Source organism: Amblyomma maculatum, chromosome 7, assembly GCF_055883805.1.
Source record: "Amblyomma maculatum isolate TAMU_Amacu chromosome 7, ASM5588380v1, whole genome shotgun sequence".
Taxonomy (NCBI): Eukaryota; Metazoa; Arthropoda; class Arachnida; order Ixodida; family Ixodidae; genus Amblyomma; species Amblyomma maculatum.
Window position 1 is genome coordinate 9,459,022 of NC_139350.1, and position 18,568 is coordinate 9,477,589.

Sequence of the window (18,568 nt, forward strand, 5' to 3'; positions counted from 1 at the left end):
GCGTTTCGATGGAGGCGAAACGGATAGGCTTCTGTATGCTGAGCGATGTCAATGCACTTTAAAGACCCCCCAGGTTGTCGAAAACTACTCCGAAGCTATCCACTACGGCACCTCTTTCCCTTTTTTCAATCTTACCTCCCTTCCTTTCTTTGCAGCACGGTTAAGACACCCACGGAGATATGCGACTCGTACTGCGACTTTCCTTGTTATACACCAATTTAAATTTACAAAAAAATGTCAAAACTTTCGGATTAAAAGGTGGTGTAAGGACGCTGCCGTATCTTGTTTAAGGTGAAACATGAGCGTCCGCCCAACTGCAACTGTCAAGGTATACGTACAACTTGCTAAACCATGCAAACCGAGATTAAAAGATTTCGCTTCTCTTGGCCGAACTTAACCGCTCCTGTTAGCAAGTGGTGATTTCCAAATCACAGAAACAAAGCATGACGGTAACTACTCACAAGACTTTTTTCTTGTCTACAGACTGCCTTTTGAAATTTCTTCCGTCCCAGATATTTTCCAAACTATCATGGACACAATGCTGTTTTTCTGTTACCTGGGCGGCATTCTTGTAAGAGGAATGGCCACCGAAGGTCATTTACCCAATCTCGAGGATTTATTAAAGCACTTGGACAATAAAATGGTGCTTTAGACCGCAGCTCTCTGGCGCCCGTACAAGCGGTTCGCGGCATTGGCGTCGGCCTCGTAACCAGCTTCGCCCCACTCTTCTCCCGTGGCGGCGACCGCGCGTGTTATCTGATTGCTGCGCGTGCTCTTGCTACCCCCCGCTCGCCGCTGCGTATACCACCCCTTCTTCCTGCGAGGGCATCCCTCCTTCCTCCGTGGCGGCAATCTGCGATTGCTGCACGCCATCCTGCCACACCGTTCGCCGCGCGCGTACCCCCCCATCTTTCTTTGTGGTGGCGACGGTGTTCGTTTGCCGAAGCGCCGGCTCGCTATCAGCGGATCACGGTGCGTGCATCCCAGGCGGAAACGCAAAGCCACGCTGTCTTCATTCGCTAGCAGCGTCAGGGGCATCAGTCAGTCGCTGCTATCTCTTCGCCGCACAACTTTCCTATGAGCCCACGCGCTACCTCCCGCAACCTCACGATAACTTAATTGCTCTCTTCATTTCTCCAACCACAAAGCTTCCTTCATGACAGTCAAGGACTGTTAGTGGAGTGTCTCTTGAAGGAATATGTATGAAAATTTTAAAAACTGGTCTATAATTGCACTTGCATGTCTTGCTCGAAATCGTTGCCTCAGTCTATTGAAAAGGTGAAACAGCTAATGAGGTACGATCGAATTTCGCATTAGGAAGTAGCGTAATCATCTGCAAATGTTTTTTGGAAAGACCTTCGCTACATGGGACACAAAATCAGTGCTGACGTCGATTCCCCTCCATCGGATAAAGTCGATGCACTACACTACACCCCCCCCCCCCTCCCCGCATGCTCCAAAACCACAAAGAAAAAGCTGCAATCGTTCATAGGCTTCGTCAACTACTACGGCAAGTTTTTCCTCCGTTGGGCATCTGCCGCGCAATTATTTTACATACTGCTGCAGGAAAAGGTAGCATGGAATCAGGGTGCACGTTGTCGGGACCCTTTCCGTCAAGTTAAATCCTTGCGTCATAACCTTCGTTCGTACAATATGGCCGTGAAAAGAAACTACAGCTTTCATTCGACGCCTACCGTTATGGCGTCGGAACACTCTTTTCTTCATGTTCTCGTGTATGGCAGTGTCCGGCCGGTTGCTTACACTTCGAGAATGCAAACTAAAAATATGGCGAGTTCAAAAAACAAAGGCTAGCTATTATTTCTACAGTAAAAAAATTTCACTTACATATAAAGCCGCTTCACCACACCACCACAGACCATAAGCCGCCACAGACATTCGTGGGCGCGAAAACCGGCGTTCCAGTGATCGCGGCTGCTCACTTGAGGCGATGTGTCGTGTCGCGGTCGGCATACTCGTACGATCTTATCTTCAAGCAAAGCAGTCGAGTGAAAACGCGTAATCTGATTTCTGTTCGCGCCTGCCGCATCTTGACGATGATGGGCATGATACAAGCATTTTATTTTTTATGGTTAAAGTCGCTGCCTGCTTCGAGCCGCCACATCGCCAACGCCACATGTAAATACCAAATGTTCTGTCAAGTGCAGGAATTCACGTGTGCGACTGGCCTGCTTCTCTCACTGACAAAGATTTGAAGTTTTTTTAGTACATGCTTGAAAAGCTAACCAATCATCATGGCAGTGTAATGCTTGTCACAAGAGTGGTTCTGCCCGGAAAACTGCAAAGTTTTCTCTGAGATGAACTTTACGACGGCCTTCCCTGCATTGTACACAGTAAGGAAGTAGCGGGAAGTTACATGTGGTGTCCATCCCTTTGGATGGGTCTAGAGTGCCGCATTAGGAGCTGCGGGAGGGGTCGACAGTAACGTAACGTTTCAGTGAACGCCCCGCTACAGCAATAGGCGTGACCTACATCCGCTTGACAACGAGTCTACATCCAATTTGTTGGCCCTATTCAGGAGAAAATAGGGCCACTCTTTAACCTACACTAGCAAACTTTAATAGCTTCTGTTACGACCAAGTATCCGCATTTGCGCGCTCTATTGTTCGCCTGTGGGCATGGATAAGTGCTGTGAATATGTGGTGATGGTCCAATGGCTCTAAGTGAGCCTGTTTCCAGGAATCCTGTTTTGTAAGCCTGTTTTGCTTTGTGGACACTCTGCAAATGCCAAATTGACCCTGCCAAGAGAACGTCTGGAAAAACACAAAGAAACGTCCCCCTGCGGGAAATACAGGAAGTGCTTTCTTTCTTTTGTTCACCCTTCCAGTCGATAAGCCCTATCGTCCAGTGAGGAATGCCTACTTTCCAAAGGAGACGACAGAGTGACATGTCCGCTGACGTGCAGGACAAGAAAGGAGCATGACGCATACAGCCATTAAGTGATTTCCCAGGAATGCAGGAAAGATTTGCAATTGTCGAAAACGGACAATGCTGGGAGCGGATGCGGCGCCACGTGCACTCGGGTTTCTGAGAAGTAAAACCACTTGTCAGAACCAGCCTGTGGTTTCTTTACTGAAGAATAGAAATGTACCTCCTCTCCTCGCCGTTCCCAAGCTTTTCCCGCCAACAAGTGATCACGCCCAACGAATGAATGCCGGACCAGTCAGTGCTTCAGACCATCAGTGCAGTGATGTGTTCGATTGGATGCCGATACCTGAGGGGCGTGCCCTGGATTTGGTTGGTCAGCATCTTCAGAGAGGGGCTGGACATAGGGGGTTTTAAGGACGCTGCAGAGCACGAAATGTCGCTCTGGGCCCTGGGTAAACGGCTCATCCAGTCGCTTCTCGCTATGAACTCTTAACGCTTGCCATTTTGCTGATGTACCCTTCTTTTTCGTGTAAATAATCTTGTAAATAAGTTTCTCAAAGTGCCATTAAACCTGCTTGTACATATTTTACCAACTTCGAAGATTCAATCCGTCATCAACCCCGAGTCTCTGCACGCTACCAAGTGAAGGCCGGGTCGACATAGCCCCAGCGTCACGACAACTGGTGACCAGCGGTGGGATCTGAATCTACAAGCCACAACATCTGATGACTGGAGGTGGGATCTGGATCTACAAGCTACAACATCTGGTGATTCGAGGTGGATCAGAATCTACAAGCCACATCTTGTGATCGGAGGTGGCATCTCAAGCAACAAGCAGGCGCAACAATCGGCCAACAAGAGAGCAGCTCGGAACATCGATCGCATGTGTGGGTGAGTGCTTGGCTTTTCTTCTGATGTGGACCAGGTTCTAGAACAGGGTTAGATTTTAGAACTGGTAAAAAGTGTTGAAACGCCTTTAGGTTTGGTAGTTTGCACTGTTGTTTTGGAAGTAGCCGACACTCGGAGCGATCATGGACCTACAAAAGCTGCAGAAACCGGAACTGTTGCAATTGTGTGAGGAATTGGGAATTGATACAAGAGGTTTGGCACGAAAACCTTTGATTATAAAGGCAATCACAGATTTGGGAGCCGATGATGAGGAGCTCAGTGAAGCATGGAACCTCATCGCCCAAAAAAAGGAGGAGCAGCTCAGACAGCAGAAAGAGCGGGAAAAAGAGGAAAAGAGGCGTGAGCGTGAACTTGAGAGGGAAAAAGAGGAAAGGGAGCGCGAACGTCAGAGGGAAAAAGAGGAAAGGGAGCGCGAACGTCAGAGGGAAAAAGAGGAAAGGGAGCGTGAACTTGAGAGGGAAAAAGAGGAAAGGGAGCACGAACGTGAGAAGCTTGAAAGAGAAGCAAAAAAGCTGGACCAAGAAATTGAGCTCCGGAAATTAGAACTAGAGTTGAGCAAGAGGTCGGGCGATTGTCCCCAGCTAGCGGTACCTCATCTCAACAAGGAGGCAGATTTCAAGATGTCAAAGTACATGCAGCCATATGTGATAACAGGGGATATCGGTCTGTATCTGGCTAACTTTGAGCGAACCTGCGAAAAACTGTCCTTCCAGCGAGACACTTGGTCTCAGAGATTATTGACGGTTCTGCCCAGCGAGGCAGCGGAGGTTGTCGCGCGGCTAAACAAGGAGGACGCGGACAACTACGAGAAGGTCAAAGCTTGCCTTCTGAGAAAGTATAGGTTTAGCGCCGAGGCGTTCAGACAACGTTTTCGGAACGCTACTAAGTCCAGGGACGAGCGTTACCCTGAATTCCTGTACAATTTAAGAGTTAATTTGGGCGAGTGGCTAAAGAGCACTGATTCCTACAGTGATAGGGACGCTGTAGTCGAGCGAATTCTTTTGGAGCAGTTTTATAGCTGCCTCCCAGAAAAAGAAAGAAATTGGTTGCAGGACCGAGGCGACATTAAGTCGGCAACTGAAGCTGCCGAACTCATTGAGGAGTACGCTTCGCGCCGACAATTCAGCAACCCAGCAGTGGATAGGCCCCGCAATCCCAAGTTCAGTGTAAATAACCGTCAGAAAAGGCACTTTACTAGATTTGCAAACGAAGAAAGGAAGGCTTCTTCAGGCAAACGCCCTAGAAAGGACGCCAGTGAGAAAAGTGGGGAAGTGACCAACGCGCAGAACACAAAGAATAAGCTTGAGGCTAGGAAGCCGCTCACATGCTTTAGGTGTAATGAGCAGGGTCACATTGCCGTCAACTGCCGGAAAGAAAAGATTGCTTTCTCGTATGTCAGGGACTGCGATGAAAATATGCAGCTTTTAGAACCCTACCTGCATGACCTAGTAGTCAACGGGAAGCCTTGCAAGGTACTGCGCGATTCGGCCGCAACGATGGATGTTGTCCATCCGGCGTATGTGTCGCCTTCCGACTATACAGGACAGTGTGCATGGATCCGACAGGTAGTTGAGGAACAGTGTGCTTGCCATTCGCGAATGTGGTCATCGAGGGCCCTTTCGGCGAGTTAACAACCGAGGCTGCCGTTTCAGGAAAGCTTCCTAAGTGCTATCCGTATTTGTTTTCCAACAAATCGGACATGCTGCTGCGAAAGAGGGGCATCCTTTTCGGAGACAGAGTTGTGCAAGCCTTAACACGTTCAAAGGCGAGAGAACTAGCTACACTGCTAATTCCAGAAAAATCCACCGCGGAGGAAACGACAGCTAAAACAGTGGTCGATGTAGAAGATAGCGGGTCAGAAAACTTTGAGAGCGAGGCATCTCAGATAAGTCAACATGAAAGTGAGCTTGATGAGACGCGGAATGAGGACGTTCTTGAAAGTAACCTCTTGCCGCCAGTGTCTAGTAATCTCACGAGACTTTTAAGTGGAACCCGAGAGGACTTAGCTATAGAGCAAGCCAATGATCCCAAGATACAGGAGATAAGGGAGCGCCACCGCGCCACTAAGACAGCAAACAATATTTCTTTCGAGATGAGAAAGGGAGTGCTGTATCGCTTATTCAAGGATAAGCGCGGAGTAGAGCGGGACCAATTAGTCGTTCCCCAAAAGTATCGCGGAGACTTACTGCGACTTTCCCATGGCAGCTCGTGGTCATGTCACCTTGGAATAAAGAAAACAAAGCAGAGGCTGTTGCAAGAATACTATTGGCCTGGATGTTTTAAGGACACGGAAAATTTTGTACGATCATGCGACACGTGCCAGCGGGTTGGAAAGGCGCAAGATAAGTGGAAAGCTCCGATGGTGTTAGTACCAATCATTACCGAGCCGTTTCACCGGTTAGTAATAGATGTAGTTGGGCCACTTCCTGTGACAGAGTCAGGGTACCGTTATATCCTCACTATGTTATGCCCAGCCACAAAGTTTCCAGAGGCTGTTCCGCTGCGCGAGGTGACGTCCGAGAGTGTAGTGGATTCGCTGCTGTCAGTGTTTGCACGAGTTGGATTCCCTTCCGAGGTCCAAAGTGATCAGGGTAGCGTTTTCACGAGTGTCCTCACCACCTCATTTCTCGAGCGATGCGGCATTAAGGTAGTGCATAGCTCGATCCATCATCCGCAGAGCAACAGCGTAGAAAGATGGCACTCTGTTCTCAAACGAGTCCTGAGGGGACTGTGCTATGAAAACAAGCGCGAATGGGATACCTGCCTGCCTGCAGCGCTTTTCGCTTTGCGGTCAGTGCCGCACGAATCCACTGGATTTAGCCCAGCCGAGTTGGTGTACGGAAGGTCACTGCGCTCACCTTTGCGAATGGTGCGCGAAGCCTGGGAGGGGCGCGGAGAAGACCCAACAGTAGTAGAATTCATTCTGAACCTCTTGAATCGCTTACATAACACTAAGGAACTCGTTGAGGCCAGCATGAAGTCAGCCCAGGCTCGTTCCAAGGTGTACTATGATAAGACAGCCCGTCAAAGGACCTTTTGTATCGGGGACCAGGTGATGTTGCTGAGAAGTTCAAGGCAGAATAAGCTCGAAGTACAGTGGGAAGGACCGGCTGAAGTCGTTGCAAAACTTTCTAACACTAACTACGCAGTGAAAATTCCCGGTAGGCGTAAAGAAGTGCGCATTTATCATTGCAATCTTATGAAGCCTTATGTGCAGAGGGAAGCCGTGGTAAATCTAACGTTAAACCTTCCCGAGGAAATGGGGGACAACTTGATTTGCCTCAGCGGAAAAGGAAGCAACGCTCAGGAGCTTCTCAAAAAGACGGAGCAGAGAGGAGAACTAAAGAAATCCCAGCTGTCCGATCTGGGCGAGATAATAACAGAGTTTGAGGCCTGCTTCGTGGACAGGCCAGGCAGAACTGATTTGACTGAGCACGATATTGAGCTGACTTCAGACGTGCCAGTGCGATCAAGGTGCTACCGATTTTCTCCAAGGCAAAGAGAAATTCTGGATAGGGAAGTAACTCGCATGCTGGAATTGGGAGTAATAAAACCCTCGGAAAGCGATTATGCTTCGCCTATGATCTTAGTAGAAGCTCCAGGTAAAGACCCTAGGCCTGTGGTAGACTACCGAAAGCTAAATTCTCTCACCAGGGATCAAGTGTATCCTATTCCGAATATTGAGGAGAGAGTAGAACAGGTCAGTAGAGCGGCATATGTGACTACGCTGGACCTTACTCGAGGATACTGGCAAGTACCGCTCACTGAACGCGCCAGCAGATACGCGGCTTTCGTCACTCCGACGGGCAGCTACCAGCCAACAATGATGAGTTTCGGGCTCAAAAATGCTCCATTTTGTTTTTCCCGACTCCTGGATAGGGTTTTAAAGGGGTGTGAAACATTCGCGGTGCCTTATTTAGACGACATTGCGGTTTTATCCGACTCATGGGCGGACCATATGGTACATCTAAGAGCTGTACTGAGCCTTTTGCGTCAAGCTGGACTAACCGTAAAGGCCGAGAAATGTTGCCTGGCAAGGGCGACCGTGGACTACTTGGGTCACAATGTAGGTCAAGGTTTCAGGAAACCCAGCGAGATTAAGATTTCTGCGGTAGCAGACTACCCGCGGCCGAGCACGAAGACGGAAATTCGAGCATTCCTGGGTCTGACTGGGTACTACAATCACTACATCCCTAACTATTCAGCTTTGGCTAGCCCTCTGACCGACGCTCTCCGCAAGACAGAACCGAAAAATGTAGTCTGGGACGAACAAAAGGAAGCCTCCTTCGTAAACCTGAAGGCTGTGCTGATTAGCCGTCCGGTATTGCGAGCTCCAGACTATGGCCGAGAATTCACGGTCCAGTGTGATGCCAGTGATCGAGGGTTAGGTGCTGTTCTCTGCCAGAGAGATGACGACGGTAATGAGCACCCCGTGCTCTACTTGAGCAGAAAACTGAGTACTAGAGAGAGGGCTTATTGCGCGTCAGAGAAAGAATGCGCTTGCATTGTATGGGCCATTCAAAAATTGCAGTGCTATCTTGGAGGGGCCAAATTCACCGTAGAGACGGACCATTGTCCCCTGGCTTGGCTGCAAACTGCGACATCGAAGAACAGTCGCCTTCTTAGGTGGAGCTTGATTTTACAGCAGTACAATTTTGAAATAAGATACAAAAAGGGGAAGTTAAATGGGAATGCGGACGCGCTTAGCCGCTCTTTCTAAGCGGTTCGAGATGTTCCTCACCATGTATCCAAATTGATAATCAGGTTTTTTTTTTTCGTGCGCTTGTATATGTGTGGCTATGTAAAGCAGCACGTTTGGTTTTCTAGGAATACGTGGGTCCTGAACGTCTTGAGAGTGGGCTTTTCTCGAACAACAATGGCAGTTTTCTTTTAACCTGGTCTCTTCAGACGGGAGCCGACTGCTTGCTTCGACATGTGGTTGAGTTTCAGACAGCTCGAGCAATTTGGCCTACAACAATCAAGACAACGCGACAAGCAACAGCGAGCTTCAAGCGTTCACGTGCAGGCCATTAAGTCGTCTCTTCATGCAGCAGCTGGGACTGCTGCCCTCCGAGACTCTTCTGGCGGGGGAGGAGGCTGTTACGACCAAGTATCCGCATTTGCGCGCTCTATTGTTCGCCTGTGGGCATGGATAAGTGCTGTGAATATGTGGTGATGGTCCAATGGCTCTAAGTGAGCCTGTTTCCAGGAATCCTGTTTTGTAAGCCTGTTTTGCTTTGTGGACACTCTGCAAATGCCAAATTGACCCTGCCAAGAGAACGTCTGGAAAAACACAAAGAAACGTCCCCCTGCGGGAAATGCAGGAAGTGCTTTCTTTCTTTTGTTCACCCTTCCAGTCGATAAGCCCTATCGTCCAGTGAGGAATGCCTACTTTCCAAAGGAGACGACAGAGTGACATGTCCGCTGACGTGCAGGACAAGAAAGGAGCATGACGCATACAGCCATTAAGTGATTTCCCAGGAATGCAGGAAAGATTTGCAATTGTCGAAAACGGACAATGCAGGGAGCGGATGCGGCGCCACGTGCACTCGGGTTTCTGAGAAGTAAAACCACTTGTCAGAACCAGCCTGTGGTTTCTTTACTGAAGAATAGAAATGTACCTCCTCTCCTCGCCGTTCCCAAGCTTTTCCCGCCAACAAGTGATCACGCCCAACGAATGAATGCCGGACCAGTCAGTGCTTCAGACCATCAGTGCAGTGATGTGTTCGATTGGATGCCGATACCTGAGGGGCGTGCCCTGGATTTGGTTGGTCAGCATCTTCAGAGAGGGGCTGGACATAGGGGGTTTTAAGGACGCTGCAGAGCACGAAATGTCGCTCTGGGCCCTGGGTAAACGGCTCATCCAGTCGCTTCTCGCTATGAACTCTTAACGCTTGCCATTTTGCTGATGTACCCTTCTTTTTCGTGTAAATAATCTTGTAAATGAGTTTCTCAAAGTGCCATTAAACCTGCTTGTACATATTTTACCAACTTCGAAGATTCAATCCGTCATCAACCCCGAGTCTCTGCACGCTACCAAGTGAAGGCCGGGTCGACATAGCCCCAGCGTCACGACACTTCAGTGATGTTTACTACCCCAGTGTGCGTTTGTAGGGGTGGTAGAAAGAAGGAAGGCTACGACTATTGGACGCGCAACAGCCTCTGTGTGCTTTCTGATATGAGTGGATGTTAAATAGCAGAAACTATACTCCAGCCCTGCACTACCTGTTACCGCGTTCTTCTGTCACACTGACCTTCCTTCCTTAAAGGCCCACTGTCCACCCTCCGGTCGAAAATATTTTCTTCCCCGGTGACTGTGAGACTTCGCCCCTAAACGCAAGGCCGCAAAATGTTTTTGAAAAGAGTAACTAATAACGCAGCTACAGCCACCACAATCACCCGATTCTGTCATGCTTCTCTCCTTCCGTTCCCTCGCAAAGGTTTTTCACTCTCCTGCCCGAGGTCGTCTAGCCTCCGCAAGACAAATTCCCCTTCCTCCTCCGCGTTTGGCGGGAGGTGGGGCGTGGCACCCCGCGAGCGCGAAAAAAAAAACGGCCGAAGGAGCGCGCGCTGCTGGATTCAGTCTGGCCGTGGCGAGGGAAAAGCGCGCAGCGAGCGGTAGACACCCATCCTTCTCCCCTCAGTCAGCGAGACGGACCAATGGACATCGTTCGCGGTACGTACGTCATTATTGTGGCCCGTCGGGCCAGCGCAGGAAACGGGGAAGCTGGCTTCCCAAAGGAGAGCATGAGAGAGCTTTGAATTGTATTTTCGATGCTTTGCGGCGCGCGTGTCACTGTAGCATTTTGCACAGACTATCTCCGGTACCTGGTCGAAACGTTGGGCTCCTTTGCTTAAAAGGGCCTTCCCTGGACAGTGGCCCTTTAAAGCCGCGGTTTAGATGACAGCCTCAAAGAGGTCGCATACATATGGAATCGCTCAGGTAATTAAAACTAAGTCAGGTATAGCTGCTCCTATGTACGAGTCTCTCCGACGGGACTCTCAAGTTCGCCAGCGAATAGAAAGAAAGTGACGGAGCCTATAACCCCTTGCAGTGATTTCATAGGTAAAATCAATCGCAGCAAATTCGGAATCTAATTCAGTAGCCGAGCGTATTAACTACTGAGCCATCGCGGCGGTGGATTTCGTGCTCTATAACCGGGTTTAAGTAGGGTTAAAGCTCCGCCATTTGACACGGCGGATCCCACATTACGGCACAAGGGGGGGGGGGGGGTTATACCCGTGACCTCCGCAATCAAGCGCACCGTTGCCCGCTTATGTTATTGCAGAGGCCGTGGTTAAGCCTCCGTCATTTGACACGGCGACTGCGAGATGTCGACACTTGCACAGCTGAAACGACAGCGCCCATATGGCTATTGAAAGTTTGTATTAGGTAAGCGTCGTCTATTAGACGCAATAGACGATAGCGAAACTTCCTGGTGGTCTGGAACCACCACGGCCGCAGCTTCCGGTTGCCATCTTATGCCCCTGCCAAACGGGAAATTGAATTTCATTCCTAACGAAAGCCACTTTTTTGGTTTAATGTCAATTCGTGGACGCGCGGCTACACGACCAAAACTAATGTCATTTGCAAATGATGGCAATTGCGATGGATGCACTAATGTTGGTACACCTTCAATTCCTTGCGAAAATTACTGCGCTGTGAACGAAAGCAGCCTTTAAACTCATATTCATGACTTGCATGCCTCATAACCAACCTGTTGATTACGACTACCCATTACGAAGTTAGCTGCTGTGTCGGTGGCGTTTGTTTACGAAGGGGTAGGGGTCGAAGGTGCGCATGTCGGCGCCCGGGTGGGAAAAACGCACGAGTTGTCTTAACAATGCCTCAACAATCATCCGACGGCGCAGCGTACCACAGCGCCGTCGAGTTCCGTCTTCGCCAGATCGCTTGCTCGGGGTAAATGCCCGTCAAAAAACACCAGACCCCAGACTCATCAAAAAAGCAGACGAAAGAATCGCAACGGCTGCTATTGCGCTGTAAGGAGAAAATTGCTCTGGTTACATATCAGCAATCTTCAGTGAATAAACTTTTTATATTCCTTTATCCGAGCGTGTATTTAAGGTGCACAGCTTTTAATATGTTTTTCTGACGGTGCCGAAAGAGATTCGCCGTTTCGGCGCCGATAGACTGCGGCAAGCGCGGCCGTTGCTGCACGCGCAGAGTTCGGTGGCTGGTTGGCTGGTAGCGAGGGTTGCTTTTTTTCGTGAGGCTATTTGTCATGTTTCCCATACTTTATTGACTAGCTATAAAATTATAGACGCCCAGTAGTATTATTGTGCCTGCGGCGTCTCTGTAGTTTACTTTGAGTGTGTGTTCTCACCGATACCCTGGGCCGGCTTGCACGATAAAGTCCGAGCTAAGTCCAGACTTAAATGGTGTCTTTAGAAAGACCAAGCTTATTTAAGACGGCTCGTGTTCCGAACGTCGAACGCTTCGGGTTCATGTTCATCAGAGTGGCTTCCCAGAACGGCCTCAGCAACCACTTGGGGCATTTTTCCTCGGAACACAATGTTAAGCCGCAAAAAGCAATGGCACGGATTTTACACAACGCAAAATTGACGAAATGTGTACATCTTAAAGCAGGGACAGTGCCAGCGCATCCCTGTATTTCCCTAATTTCTCTACTTAGACACCTGGCGTCCTTGTGTCTTAACCAAGACAGCACTAGAGTCGTAATCATACAAGCGACTTATTGAAGTCAGGACTGAAGCCCAGTCTTGACTGCAGTCTTAAGCGGCCATGCTAGTGGCCTATTCTTTAGACTCCAGTTAAGTCTGGACTTAGCTAAGACAGTCTTAAGATTGTTTTGTGCAAGCGGGCCCTGGTGTCGAGATAACACATATCCTCGCTGATCGCATTCGAATGAGTTCCTCACACGCATTCGATGCACAATGTCGTTTTCATCAACTTTCCTTATATTTTTCGTGTGACAGCAAACAAATGTCATTTTGAACGAATGTCATTCAATGGAAAAGCCATTCAACTTGCCATGTGGCAGCGGTATTAGTTCGGTCGAGCGGCCGTTCCGTCGGCATTCCGTCATCCAGGGGCCCTAGCTGTTCCCGACGCGCGTGGTTTCCGCTCTGCGGCTTATTGTATCTCTCATTGGTTCTCAGAATATAGTGACGTGTTTCAAGTTTGTAGCTCGCAGTTTTGAGCTGTCGAAATGGCTTTTTGCTATCACGACAAAATGATAACCTTGAAAACAGATTTTTATCACAGCTATTCATGCTTCCGTGATGGTAAATATAAGTAATTGTGGGAGAAATGGTATATATTGTAGGGAGGAAAGCACTTGTGCGTGTAATTGAATGGGGTGAAATGTACTGCTTGCTGTCAAGGAAATATGTCATGCGTGAACATGGGGTGATGTCATAATTACATTTAGTGACATAAAATATGCGCTGTCATTGCCGTAAATGGCGGAAGTTAGGCGCCATACCCCGTCGTGGGAGTGCAGTGGTCAAGATGGCCGACTACTCTGCAGGAGTACTTGGTTCGATCCCAACCCCCGGCGACTGCGTTTCGATGGAGTCAAAACGGAGAGTCTTCCGTGCACTGTGCGATGTCAGTGCCCATTAAGGATCCCCAGGTGGTCGAAATTACTCCGTAGCCCTCCATTACGGCTATTCATTCTCACTCTCTACTTTCACTCCACCTTCCTTCCTTTCTTTACAGCGCGGTTCAGGTGTTCACAGAGGAAGTGTGACAGATACAGCGCCTTTTCTTTCCTGTGAACCAATTATTATTATTATTATTATTATTATTATTATTATTATTATTATTATTATTATTTTTTTTTTTTTTGAAAGCCAAGTTTAGGACCACATTGAGACAAGCGCTAAAATCATGGTGAATTTGACGTTGAGGTGGCTGTAAGCACTCTGCAGTTTGGCTGGCAATTACTCTCAGTCGTGAAGTAAACAGAGCCATCTTCTAATTGTAGAAAACACTGAAACGACATCATCAGTGTACTTTTCAGCTGCACAGCCTTATAGATGAATAATTATGATGACACAAAATCATAGCCGCACGAGGGCCTTAGCTACCCTCCCGCTGCAAACGCTTTGCAATCCAGAAGAACCATCGATCCGCGCGGTTATCGTTAAACGCAGCAATGGCGGTCTTCGAACTCAAGCGGTTATTCTGCGCGAGACGAGGCATTTCAGTGAGCCCCGCGATGGTATCGAATTATCTGTCAGGACAGCTTGTGAGTTCGACAACCCGAGGAGGCATATGGTGCGATGGCTCTGCAAGGAACGTCGCGGCGACAGGCAGCGAGGGGTCACCAAGGACTGCCTTATATGTCGGCCCCAGACATTGATTATTTTGTCAAGCACAATGCATATACTGCAATATTAATAAAATGACGAGGCTTCCATGCAAAATTACTGACAGCTTCATTTTTGTACAGCCCAGTAAAAAAAAAAGTACAGAACTGTGTCAGAAATACGACAAAATATCCTGTAGTTCTGTCGTAACCATCAGATTTTTCTGTAGTACTTTTGTGCAGTTATGTAGTTTTTCCGTAGTATATTTCTGTTGTCTGTAGTTCTGTAGCACTTTCCTGTTGTAACTACAGAAATTTCTGATGTTACGACAGAATGTTCTGTTGTCCCAAAAGGTTTCCCGTCAAAAACCGTACGGAAATTCTGTCGTAACATCAGAAAACTTTTTGTAGTTTTTTCCGACAGGGAGGTGCCTTTACATATGGCACATCTTTTCTTGCCATATGTGATGTGTTACATGTAACCTTTTGCTCATGTATGCATGCAGGGTCACCATTTGCTTATTTGTTAGAAACCAAAAATAAGTGCTCCAGAGCACGTTATGACGTACGCTTTAATCTTATGATGTTGTTATTTGACTTGTTGTGTTGATTGCTTTTTTAATACAATAAGAAAATAATCCCTTTTTATTGCTTTGCATTTTATCGTTTCGACAGCAAGGGATACGCGCACGCGGTGTCGCCTTACGTCCATGCCGCGATTTTCTCAGTTATCTTCCGCTTTCTTTCCTTTTGTTCCATTGACTCCCCTCTGCACGTGTTCGGTAGCCTACCAGACATTTAACCCGACTGCTATTCCGTTCTTCCCCCTCCCTCTCTCTCTCTCTCTGCACGCGCTCGCGAGGGAGTTGTGTGTGTGCTTTCCATGTTCTACACAACTCAAGCCGGCACAAGATGTTAGAAACTTAAGCAGACTTGCTGACCTGACGGTGGCTGGCCATAACGCGGCTGCGAGCGTTGTCCTCGGACATTGACATGCATGGCGCCTGTGCGGGCGCCTCTTTGCCAGCGCTGTTGGCACTTCACAAATCTGCTGATCCCTTCTGTGTACAACGAGGTGCTTAAACGTTTTATTTCCTTCGTTCAAATGTCGCTGATAAGAGAAAGGGAGGGATCGCCGGGGCTCATGAGCAGCAATGCCGGTTCCGCAACCATTTTTGGCCACTGCGAATATTGCTCTTCAGCTGTAACGCACCTCGCGTCTCGTAAACTCGTTAAGCCTCTCCGTCCATATACCTGCTGCCGTACCGCAAGCGTGTCATGGTACACTGAGACCGCAACATATTTCACTCTCCCTCACTGCGACCCGAGGCGTCCGCATCGCGGAATGCCCCGTAGGGTTCCGGCAGAGTAGTTGTTTTCCATACTTGGCGCCACACACCGCACCGCTTTTCATCATTTTCTTCTATTTTGCTTCAGAATGTATCACCCTATTGTGTTCTTAACTAATCTAGCTGTGTCCTACTGTACACGTCACAAGTCAATAGTCTAGAATAGGAATGAGAAAACACTCCAGGGGGTAATGCACGGCGAAGAGGTTGTCCAACACATTTGTAGCGCTAGCATGGTACTTCCACGGATGCCTGTACTCATTAGTGGGCTTTTGCTAAATAAATTAGCTAACTATTTTCACTTTACTCGCACAAATGACTGCAAAAAGTAAATCTGTGCAACCATTAAAAATGAAAAATTTTAACATTGCATTGTCCACAGTTGCAAAATTGAGTGACATAAGGCTGATAAAGGTGTACTTGTAATAATTTCGTACCGCTTTGTCAGCGGTACGTGTTCGGTACGTGCCGCAATTTACTACGCGAAGCATATACTGCTCGAGTCGTTTACTGTGCGTACAATGACTGATAGTAATTCTTGTGTGCGCGTTGGTCGATCACGTGCTAGAAATTCGATTGTCGGAGGGGTCGGCAGTTTAGTGCCCGCTTCTGGAGTCCACGTTGGACACCCGAAACTCTCAGAGAATCCAAAGCTCGTGCAAGGTGCAGTCAGCGGGCCGTGCAAGAGCGGGCTTACTTTCGCTCGAAGTTCAAGAACACATCCGTCCCTTTCACGTGACATCCCATTAATTATTTTGCCCAATAGGTTCAGTAGTTAAACACGCAGTTTTTCTGCCTCTCGATACATGTCATGCGGTCAACCGCTGTCTTATTCACCGAGTTTCAGCAAATTGGCACTGTTGTGTGCAAAACAAAATGCCGAAAGTCATCAGGCATTTTCTTCACGTGCGAGGATTTTTTTGCACTTAAAATGGACCTATCTCCCTATCTGCGTTTATTATCCGGCTGTATTTCTACAAACATTTTCACGTCCCACTCTTTGGGGCTTTTGGTTGTATTAACTGTATGCCATCAGAAGGGCGTGCTTTCTTGATACCGGGGAAACTCGTGAATATCTCGATAACAGTTTTAAGAGATACGTTTTAGCCGCAGCTCTGTCTGCAGTGTTCACCTTTCGCCGATTCCAGATACTTTCTCGTCCTTAAAGCCGCGATGGCATGCATTCTACCGCACCTTCTGCTTAGCTTAATATTTGGCGTTGACAATGGCAGAAATACACAGAATCGGCATAAACCATGTCGAAATTGGCCCCGATGTTGTTTCAATGCGCGCAGTTACACAATGCTTCAACCTTCGCGAATTACCATTACTGGTTATTCTGAAGCAAGCCATTAAATTCTTTTGAGGTATTGAGCAGTTATTTTACTCGGCTTGCGCATATGCATTATCCAGAGCAACTTTTGTAGCAGTGTGTATATTTTTGTGCGCGGGAGCCTTATAGTATCCGCGTGCACTGCAGTACGGTCGTTAGCGAGCTTTGGCTCCGCTACGTAATGCTAATATTCATTCAAGAATATGCTGTGATGAACATCGGCTTTTTAGCACCACATTTACAAAGACCGGGTAGTTTGTTGTGCTGGTTTGTGCTGTTTAGAATAATTCTAGTGTATGTGAATATTATTTTCAATACTCTGAGCAACGTCGCAGCAGTTTCTTGAATTGCTATTTGCGATGTCGTTGCGACCTTCGCTACTACAATAAAAAGCGCGCTTGATAAATTAGCGTACGGCAGTTCCTGTTTTCGCTAAAATCGTGCGTGCAAGCATAAAGTCCGCATGATTTAGCGGCTTCTCCATCTATTTTTCTTTACTACCAGAGTTGTACAAAGAAGGAATATTTTTTTTACGGAGCAAACAGGTCGCCGCTTGCAGCAACATTAATATAGTTGGATGGCTTGAAACGTTTTCAGTACACTGTCATATTTTAAAACGTGTTTCTTGAGTCCGGCACAATATAATAGCTTTTTGCAAGTGAAAGACATGTACAAATACAATCTATGTCTCGCATTAATCAAGGGAAGAAAGCAGAATAGTAATATCCTAACAAATTTAGGAAACTTAACTCCCAAAGTTTCGTCTGGACATTTTACGCGGAAACCCGAAATCTGGAAAGTTGATTTCAGTAGAACGAATTACGGTGCGCAAACACTAAAATATTGTATCCCATCGCTTTTAAATTCCTATTTGTCTAATAATACGACATTTTACAGCTGAATGTTAAGCAGCTGAAGAACATTTTTATTCGGTGTTAGTATTGTATAACTTTTGGAAATGATATGACTTTCTTGTGGTGTTATCCTTTCTGATGCATTAGTATACTCCTTTTTTTTCCCCCTTTGTTTTGGAATGCTGTGTGTGCATGTGGCTAAACTGATTTCAAATGCAAGAGAGTTGCATATATTATCTCCTTTTTCAAGGTTACCTAATTTTTCGATTTCTTAGACTCCACTATGGGCCTAGAATTTTTGTTTGCCACTGCACATTGCTGTCGTCCTTGTCAGTGCCCACGCCAATATCTTTTGTGTAACCAGTATTTTTGATTGGTATTGTATGCCTTGCTGTCAAGTGCCACCTGTCACTCTGTCGCTCTTATATGTAGGGGGGGCGAGGACCAGTCAAGCTGCGGCCGCAGCTTTTAGCCTCGTCTCCCTCCATCTTTGATGGAAAATAAAGCTTATCGTATCGTAACCGGGTTTTGAACGAATTCGAAGCGACTGAATCTAGCGACAGTAGACACCTTGAAAAAAAATGAAACATTGCACACGTCTCTGAACTAAGTAGCATAAATCGGCACGTGCTTCGTCAGCTTACGGCATGACCGATCGAGATTTGTAGGTGGAGCGCACTGAGGGCGTATGGGCCCGATTTGCCAGAAAATATAATTAGAACTTTTCGTTGGGGCCGCCGGCCGCACTTAAGCTTGAGAACCGGCTATGCCGGGCGAAAGAAAAACATTTCACTGTGTCGTTATCCGATCAGGCGAATATTGCAGCGAACAATTCAAATCTTTACTTGTTTCTTTTCGACAGCATCCGGCACGCAGCCTTATCATTGTAATTCCAGCGCCCTGATCATTTCTGTATTCTTTGTTCGTTCATGCTCGCTGTCG

General features: G+C 47.6%; 1 protein-coding gene across 2 annotated transcripts in view; it reads right to left on the reverse strand.

The window, feature by feature from the left end:
* Window positions 1-1,973, reverse strand: part of LOC146182702 (histone-lysine N-methyltransferase PRDM9-like) — a 70,809-nt gene extending 68,836 nt beyond the window's left edge. For both annotated transcript variants that reach the window (XM_084608905.1, XM_084608906.1), the window contains exon 1: window positions 1,846-1,973. The gene's annotated coding sequence lies outside the window, so the exon portion shown is untranslated. The remainder of the gene's footprint in view (window positions 1-1,845) is intronic.
* Window positions 1,974-18,568: the final 16,595 nt, after the last annotated feature.